Here is a 9,916-nt window from a genome sequence, read left to right as displayed (position 1 = left end):
CAGAGTGATTTCATGGCATTATTTCCTAGGACCCCTTTTGCTGGTCTAATGCTGAAGAGCTCCAATTTTATTTGTAGCTTTGAATAAGGGAAGGATACAGGAGAGAAGAGAGAAAGGTTCTGTCAGGCTTTCCTTTTAAAAGTTCTTTTCAGTTAGAGAAACACCATAATCAGCACATATTGAAACAATATGGTCATCCAAGCTAGTTCCAATGCCACTGGAATGGTTTTGAATGCCTTATTATATAAAATGTTTTAACTAGGGGCAGCTAGGTGGTACAGTGGATAGAGCACCGGCCCTGAAGTCAGGAGTACCTGAGTTCAAATCCGGCCTCAGACACTTAACATTTACTAGCTGTGTGACCCTGGGCAAGTCACTTAACCCCAATTGCCTCACCAAAAAAAAAAACCAAACTTTTAACTAAAGGAAAATTAATAAAGAAAAAAAAAAGAAGCAGGCATTGGCTCAAACTTCCTCGGACAGCTTCAGTCCACAGACCAGGAACCTCCAGATCATCACTAAAGGTCCTCCTAAGATACGACAATAAACAAAATTATTATTAATAATATTTATATGCCTATTTTAGGGACAAATTTGTGACACAGTAGAATTACATTTCATGTAATATACATTTATGGTAAAAGAGGACTTCATATAATAAATACTCTGTCCCTTACTATGATATATATTTGGTAGGGCCTGGAGCATAATTTTAACATTTATATTATTTTAGATGTTTGTTATTCCTAGTCTTTATGATCTGCTATTATTTATTGTAGCCATCATTTATTTGATGTGAAGATTTCAGTTCAGAATTCTGTCTCTATTTTCCCTCTGGTCAGACCTGTGGTTTTATCTGTGAATAGGTAGGTCTGTGATCCCAAGGTAGAAATTCTCTCCACCATTGCAAATCATAACTCTTCTGTAATTAATAATCTTAAGAGAATGCCTGGACCATTGATGGGTTAAGTGACTTGTCCAGGGTCTCACAGCTAGTATGCTGTAGACAGGACTTGACCCCAGATCTATTTCACTCCAAAGCCAGTTCTCTATCTCCACCATGGTGCTTCTCAACCAAGCCTCAGTTATATCACAACTTACATGGAAGACAGTGAAAGTCTTGAATTCTGCCATTGTATCTCAGTAAAAGATGATGACTTCCTTTATTCTTTTTAAATTTCATTTATTTTATTCCAAACTTAAGAAATGGAACAAGCATTTCCATGTCATTCCTTTATAAAATCACATTAGAGGGAAGAGGAGAGTATAGAATGTGTGCTCTCCCTTGCCTTCTCCTGACACCTCCACCACTTTGATGGAGGCCTCTAATTCAGGCCAGAATATCACCATAGCTTGCTGTTTGGTCTCCCTGAATCATATCTCCCAGGAGTCCACCCTCCATTTATCTGTCAAATTGATCTTTCTGGGGACAGCTAGGTGGTGCAGTGGATAAAACACTGGCCCTGGATTCAGGAGGACTTGAGTTCAAATCCAGCCTCAGACACTTGACACTTGCTAGCTGTGTGACCCTGGGCAAGTCACTTAACCCTCATTACTCTACCCCCCAAAAATTGATTTTTCTAAAGCACAAGTCTTATTGTGTCTTCCCACTACTCAATAAACTCCAGTGGCTTCCTATCACCTCTAGGATCAAACGTAAAATATTCAAAGCCCTACATAACTTGGTCCCCTTTCACCTTCTCAGTCTCTCATACCTTACCCTTCCCACAAACTCTGCAATCCAGTGACACTGGCTTCCTTGTTGTCCTCCAACATGCTGATTTATCTGCTGACTGTACGTTTTCCCTGACTGTCCTCTGTGCCTTGAATTCTTTCCCTCCTCATCTCTTCTTCTAGATTCCTTGGCTTCCTTCAAGCTCCAGGTAAAGTTATACCTTCTACAAGAAGCCTTTCCCTCCACTTATTACCTCCAATTTATCATATATATATATATGATATATATCATATATATATATATATCTTGTTTGTATAGGTTATCTCCTTCATTAGACTGTGAGCTTCTTGAGAGCAGGGACTGGTTTTTGCCTTTCTCTGTATCCCCAGTACTTAGCACAATGCTTGGCACATAGTAGGTGCTTAATAAATGCTTGTTGACTACAGTGCCCCAGAGATGATCCTAGCCCCATGTGTCCCTAGAAATGGCCCAGTCAGCCAAAAGGGCTCTCTCAGTAACACCATCTTTACATTGAAAGAACAGAATCTTCAATATATTCATGGCCCACTTAATAACCCTCCACATTCCCTAACTTTGTACCTTCAGGGGAAATGTGCAGTTCACCTTCAGGCTATTTAGACAAAAGAGATATTATTTCACCATCACAAGAAATGACACATAAAGCTTTAGCCTCCCACTCTTTTGATAGATATTTCTCCCACACCCACAAGCCATATAGGATATCAATGATATATGGATATGGCCTCTTGCCTATGACATCTGTCCACCTAACTGTCACACTTTAGACCAGATTTATTTCCTTCTCACAAACAATGGCTGATAAAAAGATAACAACTTTATTTTTTGAGGTTAAATATTCTAGGGATTTACAAACGTGACTGATGGGAAACCTGCTTACCTGTTTGATGATTTGCTTCCTATGACCTGTACCTTACAATTAGGGGTATATTAGCTTATTCCTGAAGGTGATTGTTAAATTTTCCGTATGAGCGTTTATATCTTAAAAACTGACAAGGGCTTGATTTGTTTTTATTGACTGTCTAGACATAAGTGATAGAAAAAATATTAATACATATTAAATTTAAAAGTGTGACCTTGTTGCATGTTTTCTGCATAGAGTCAGTTGTTAAACATTTATCAGTACCTACCTATAGTGTAGTGCAAAGTTAAACACATGTTCCTTTTATGGGGTTTATATGAATACATTGGAAAAACTTAGTCCATAAGTACTTCATGGTACTTCAACAAGGTAGGCAGGCTAAAGAGACTCATTTCATTTGGTTGAAGGTTCTCTAGTGTGCTTATTCTTAGACCCAATGACCTGGTACAAAATGTCTTATCCAAGTTATAAAAAAAAACCAAGCTTTTGGAGTCAGAATGAAAAGAAACAGGGGAAATGGCATTTTGGAGAAAAATAGCAAGTTTCATTTCTCTGGACTATGACCTGGGATTATTTTTTTTCACTAAATTTCCTTTCCCAGATGTGGTCCTTAGAGTCAAAGAGCAGGAATTTCTCAAGTTATTGGTCAGTCCATGAGAGTTTCTGTGAGGACCAAATGAGAGAAGAGAGGTCAGAAGTCTTATTTACAAAGGACAGCCATGATGAAGCAATCACCATTCCCCTCTGCCTCCTTTACTACTGAAAGACCAGGTGCTGAATAATAAGTCTCATCCACTTGCCAGTAAATTCTACTCCGTGATTTCTTTCCTTCATGCTGTAGTGAGAGTCACTAAGAACCATCCCTTCACTTCAAAGCTGAACCTGAGCAAACCTGAAGTGATGAAATTCTTTTGTTGACTTCTCCTAGAAGTCCCCAGTTTCCATAGAGAATGGGTCCTGACAAGTCATTCAATTCCATAAACAGTTATTAGATAACTATTTTGTGCCAGGTATTATGCAAGGTTCTTCTAATACAAAGATGAGTAGACCCTACCCTCAAGGAGCTTGCATTCTATTCAGAGGATACAACATGTATACAAATAAGTATAAATATAAAGAGAACACAAAGCAGAGCAGGACCACCACCCCTTAGGCATGTTAGGCAGAATGTCTGTAGTGAACTAATGGGAAGATATGAGCAGGAGTTGCACTGGATGGACCATTGAAGGGAAGGAACACCTGCATCTGTGAGATCACAAATCCCATTGAGCTATTGAAGTTATCAGAGAAGTACTAAAAGCTAGGGAAGCTTTTAGGAAAGGCTTCTGAGAGGAAAGTGGTGGTACCCGAAATGGCTAGATAATCAACTTCTTGAGGGCAGAGACTGTTCCCATTTTTGTTTTTGTAACCCTAGTGCTTAGGGATGTTCCTGGTACATAGTAGGCACTTAATAAATGCTTGTCAATTGATGAGGGAATAAATTCCAAACATAGAGGACTAAGGCTGTATTGCCTATTCCCAGTGTTATTTGCATTTCATTGGAAAAGAACATGGATTGAGTCAGAGGAGTTGGATCCAAATACCACCTCTGATGATTATAAATGGGTGTGATCCTGGACAAGTAACTTAACTTTCCTACACTTCTGTAAAATGGAGTCGGGGTTGAGGAGAGAGGTGCCTACTGAATGGTTTCTGAGGTTTCCTCCTGCCCTGAATCAATGATCCTATAACTTTAATGTTTTTCCCTTCCCCCTTCCAAAAAAAATCTCTCAGTAATTTATTTGGAAGAGGAACCTTTTCTTCTGCCTTTTATATTGCAACCTTTAGGCTGCCTACTTTATGTTCCTATAAGGTCGGTATGACTCCACAACTCTCATCTTCAAACCTCACTGGACATTTGTCTTTTAGCAGAGTCTCATGGAGGAGGCTGAGAGACCAAAAACCGACCACTTGCCCTGCCTGAGAAGGACTCTTCCTTTAACCTGGGGGTTCTTAATTTTTTGTATCATTAAAGCTTTCCAACAATCTAGTAAGGCCTATAGACACCTTTTGGGAATGTTTTAAACAAATTAAAGAAAATGATAAATTTCAGTTAAATGTTAGCGAAAATGAAGTTCCTATCCAAGATGATGGATCCCTTGAAATCTATTCATGGACTCCTAAGAGGCACTAGGTTGCAAATCTCTGATTTAATCTTCAATAGCATTATTTATACAGAAGATTTCACTACATAGGACCTCTGATTGTGGCATTTCCCTCTGAGCTAATGATCATTTTGCTTTTCCATCTTCTGAGACTAAAGGCAAAGGGCAGTTTCCCTTGATGTGTTCCAGTTCTGTAAACAAAGCCTTTCCTGGAAAGAAAAGGACCTGGACTCAGTAGCATATTAGTAGCATATTAGCCTATTAATAAGGGCTATAGTAGGTGTTGTCCCCTGGAGTCAGTAGCATATTAAGAAGGGCATATTAATAGCATATTATCATATTAGGAAGGAATATATTCGGTTTTTCCCTTCAACCTCTCTCACTGACTAAATGCATCGATCTTTCAGTTGCTCAGGTAGCCTGGTTTAGAACTGTGAATTAAGGGGGCATCTAGGTGGCACAGTGGATAAAGCACCATCCCTGGATTCAGGAGGACCTGAGTTCAAATGCAGCCTCAGACACTTGACACTTACTAGATGTGTGACCCTGGGCAAGTCACTTAACCCTCATTGCCCCACCAAAAAAAAAAAAAAGAACTAAGAATTAAGACAGAGTTTGAAAGGAAAAACTTAATAGAGTCCCCCCAGCTATCATTAAGTAAGAAAGGATGTGGTCACCAAAATAAAACTGCTCATCCATGAAGCACAACACTATAAGTTGTACTTATAGTGAGAAGCTAAGAAGGAAATCTGACTTGCTGAAGTTTGAGGCAAAGCATTAACAAAAAAGGGCCAGAATGGAAATGTTCTTTCAGCCTGATTCACTGGCAACTCCACGGCATTCAACTCGTACTACTGAGTTGCCCCAGTGAGTCAGACAAGATAAATATTTTGGTGCTGGGCTAGGTAGCCACACTCAAAGGGACCCAACATGAATAGAATTCATTTTGAAGATTCTTAGACTGGGAAGGGAACTTAAAAGAACATTGAGTCCAACCCCTTCCTATTGCAGAAGAGGAAACTTGAGGCCCAGAGAGGTGAAGAGACTTGCTCATTTTTACCTAGACAACTAATGCTTTTTTTGCTTTAGTTTTGCAATTTAGTTTAGGATTCAGGTAGACCTACATTCAAACACTGACTTAGCTGAGTGACCCCTGGCAACTCAGGTTCTCTCTCTGAGTCTCAGTTTCCTAATCATTAGAATGAAGATGATGATAATGGCACCTACCTACCTCATAAAGCAAATAGGATGATCAAGTGAAATAGTCTGTAAAAGATGCTTTCCATACATTAAAAGACTATATAAATATCAGCTTTCTAAAAACCTGCCCCAATTTTTGTTCTCTTTCTCTTTTTGGACATTTTATGTTTTGATTGTTCACATAAAATACTAATAGTAGTAACAGTAATAATAAGTATACTCTTGAATTCCTTCTCTACTCAAGTATTTGGAGATATACGGCCCAAAATTAGGAAGACATTCTAAAAAGGAAAGTGTAAAACAAAGCAATGTGTAACAATAGAGTGACATTAATTATGTATTCCATTAATTTAGGATTGTATTTTGAGTTCATTCATTACTAGGCATTTCCTAAGGCCTACCGAGCAGACACCTAGTAGATATTTAATGCTTGCTGAATTGAATTGAATTAAATTCAATTGAGCAGAAGTGGGATTTATATCAACCCCTCATTTCCATTTAGTGATTTTTTTATCATTTATTGCTCATTAACATTGCATTTTAATTATCCCAACTGTACCTCAATCCCTTAGGATGTAGTAGATAATTTAAAATGTATATATAATTTTTTTTGTAATGTACTTACTGCAACTTTTTTGTTTCCTGATCTTTGTTCAAGTTCTCAGAGGCTTTGAGGCACATGTGATTCAATTAAAAATGTCATTCTCAGATTTCTTAGGAAGGTTTGGGGAACTCGATGGGGATAGAACTTGGAGGAGTTAATTGGCAGTTAAATACCAAATTACCTCTCACATCTGAAAAAATACTGCATTTAGTTAAAGAACAAGTCATGGGTCAACACTTTCCATTTCCCATCTTTCAATTTTGGGTGAAGCCATGTGACCCCAAGACAGTGTGACTGATAGGTACTTTTTGAGAGAAGCAGTTAAGGGAGTAAGAGGAACAGGCAATTACAGGGGAGGGAAGGGGGGGAAAAGGAAATTTACATGATAACTGTATTATATATTTAAAAGGAATAGCAAGTTGTACATAATAGATTTGCTGTTTCATGTGCAAAAAAAAAAGAAAAGAAATATAAATAGCCTATAATATTCTCTTACAGGGAAGGTCTGTTAAGTTAAGTAACTCCATCTTTTTTTAAGAGGGAGATATTTCTTGTGCTGTGTCCAGCTTCTCTGAGCTGGCACAAACAGGAAGTTGCAAAAGGCATGTAGCACCAACTGATTATGCCACACTTCTCTGTCTCTACATGGACTCACACTATTGTGTCTTTAGGCTTCTTGGAGTTCCACTGCATTCCCATAACACTATGGTACCTCCAGCTAAGCAGAAAGAATATCTGGTTTTCTTCCAGAATCTAATTCTGTTGCCCAACTGGAGGGTTCTTTTCATTTACATCTGGTGTAGAATTGGGATCATACATAGACTTAAGAACCTTAGAAATCATGGTCTAAACCCCTTCATTTTATAGACCCAGAGAGGTTGTGACTTTACTGAAGTCACACAGATAGGAAATGGAAGAGATGGGATTAGAACTAAAACCCTCTGACTTTCAGTAGAATATAAACTTCCTGAGAATTATATTGCTTTTTTTCTTAGTATCCCCACCACCTACCACAGTACATGGAACTTTGCAGCTATTTCATAAATGTTTGTTGATTGATTGATTCCTAATCCAGCCTCACAAGTTTATCATGCATTAATATCTCTTTGATACTTCAAGGTGAGAATCACAGATGAAGAAAATGAAACTTAGGAGGACTTACTGGGGAGTTATAAAACTAGTCACTTCTAGAGCTAATCCTCTCAGACCATTACAGCATTTCTGTGCTCCCTCTCCCAACTCCCACTCTTAATGACAGACTGGGTCCCCAGGGGACAAATGAATGTTCCTCCCCTTATAGATAACCCTTAAGATTTTAGGTTTCTAGTATTATATCTTCTTCCTTTTTTTTAGAATTAGAAGGAAATTTTTTTCTTGCCTTTGTACACAAGTTTATTATTTTTTTTTTAAAGCAATAGCATTTCCATTTATAGTTTTGGGCTCCAATTTTTATCCTTCCTTCCCTCTCTCCCTGAGGCAGTAAGCAATCAGAGATAGCTTGTACATGTACAATTATATAAAACATTACCATATTATTCATTTTGCATATGAAAACTTGAATAAAAGAAAAAAATGAAAAGAAGTAAAAATAGCATGCTTCAGTCTGTGTTCCATCAATATCAGTTCTTTCTTTGGAGGTGTTTAGTATGTCTCATCACTAGTCCTTTGGGATTGTCTTGGATCATTGTATTGTTGAGAATAGTTAAGTCATTCACAGTTCTTCAAACAATATTGCTATCTCTGTGCACAGTGTTCTTTTGGTTCTGCACACTTCACTATACATCGATTCATACAAGTCTTTCCAGGTCTTTCTGAAATTATCGTGCTTGTCATTTCTTATAGCACAATAATATTCCATCACTATTATATACCATAGCTTGTTTAGCCATTCCCCAATTGATGGGCACCCCTTTGATTTCCAATTCTTAGCCACCACAAAAAGAGCTGCTATAAATATTTTTGTACAAATAGGTCTTTTTCTCTTTTTAGGGAAGTCTTTGGGATATAAACCTAGCAGTGGTATTGCTGGCTCAAAGGCTATGCACACTTCTATAGCCCTTTGGACATAGTTCCAAATTGCTCTCCAGAATGGTTGGATCTTTTCACACCTCCACCAACAGTGGATTAGCATCCCAACTTCCCACATCCTCCCTCGACATCCAATATTTTCCATTTTTGTCATATTTGCCACTCTCATATGTGAAAGGTGATACCGCAGAGTTGTTTTAATTTGCATTTCTCTGATCAAGAGTGATCTAGAGCATTTTTTCATATAATTATAGATAGCTTTCATTTCTTTATCTGAAAACTGCCTGTCCATATCTTTGACCATTTATCCTTGCACAGGGGCCATGCTAATCTTCTCTGTATTGTTCCAATTTTAGTATATGTGCTGTTGAAGCAAGCACCCTTTGACCATTTATTAATTGGGGAATGACTTGTATTTTTATAAGTTTCACTCAGTTCTCTAGTATTATTTCTTACCAGTGTCCTTTCCAATACCAATTAACCAATTAGGATTTATTAGTTTTTACAAAAAGATTTATTAAGAAGATATAAGGGGGCAGCTAGGTGGTGCAGTGGATAAAGCACCAGCCCTGGATTCAGGAGGAACTGAGTTCAAATCCAGACTCAGACACTTGATACTTACTAGCTGGGTGACCCTGGCCAAGTCACTTAACCCCCATTGCCCTGCCAAAAAAAAAAAAAAGAAAGAAAGAAAGAAAGAAAGAATGAAAGAAAGCAAGAAAAAAAAGATGGTATAGCAAGAACTGAAATACTATATCCCCCACGACTGAAAAGTACACTCTCCCTTCTTCACACCAGCACTGTCCTTGGAGAGAGTGGTCTGAAAGGGTGGGAGGAGTGGAGTAAGAGCCCTAGGAGTCCTTTTCTGCCTTTGAGAAGCCCACTCTTGAGTTCATTTTTGGGTGTGGTACAGCCTTAAGATGAGAGTATTATTCCTTACTTTGCTAGAATGGCTCCTTGCAGGGTAGACACTTCCCAGGGATGACCTCTTACTGGATTCAGCTGTTGTGATTACAAGAAGACTTTTTGGGCCAAATCCATTTGTAGAATCCAAGATAGCTCTCCTGACCATTCACAGTGTCATAATCTGTTCTCATCAGGTTCCAGGTACTTCTTCATAGGTGAATAAATAAACATACAGACACACACAAACAAACACATAATTTATTCAAGGTTACATGGCAGTCAGAATGGAGAGAGATAACCCTGCCCAGCAGCTCATAGCAATTCTTACCTCATTCATACCAGAGAAGAGATTGAGAAATTGTCTGCTCAAACCTTTTGTATGCACACTCAATTCTGGCTCAGCAACCCATTAAAAGTCTTTCTATCCCACCCAATAAGCCAACAGTCAGAGGATACTT

At 38.3% G+C, this 9,916-nt stretch overlaps 1 non-coding gene across 1 annotated transcript; it reads right to left on the bottom strand.

Annotated features, from left to right (window-relative positions):
* Nucleotides 1–8,827: 8,827 nt before the first annotated feature.
* On the bottom strand, nt 8,828–8,932 carry LOC122726986. Its single transcript, XR_006352973.1, has one exon. It is a non-coding gene; the product is annotated as a U6 spliceosomal RNA (small nuclear RNA).
* Nucleotides 8,933–9,916: the final 984 nt, after the last annotated feature.

Source organism: Dromiciops gliroides, chromosome 4 (genome assembly GCF_019393635.1).
Source record: "Dromiciops gliroides isolate mDroGli1 chromosome 4, mDroGli1.pri, whole genome shotgun sequence".
Classification (NCBI taxonomy): Eukaryota; Metazoa; Chordata; class Mammalia; order Microbiotheria; family Microbiotheriidae; genus Dromiciops; species Dromiciops gliroides.
Note: the sequence above shows the minus strand (reverse complement) of the source record. Positions and strands in the feature narration are given on the sequence as shown.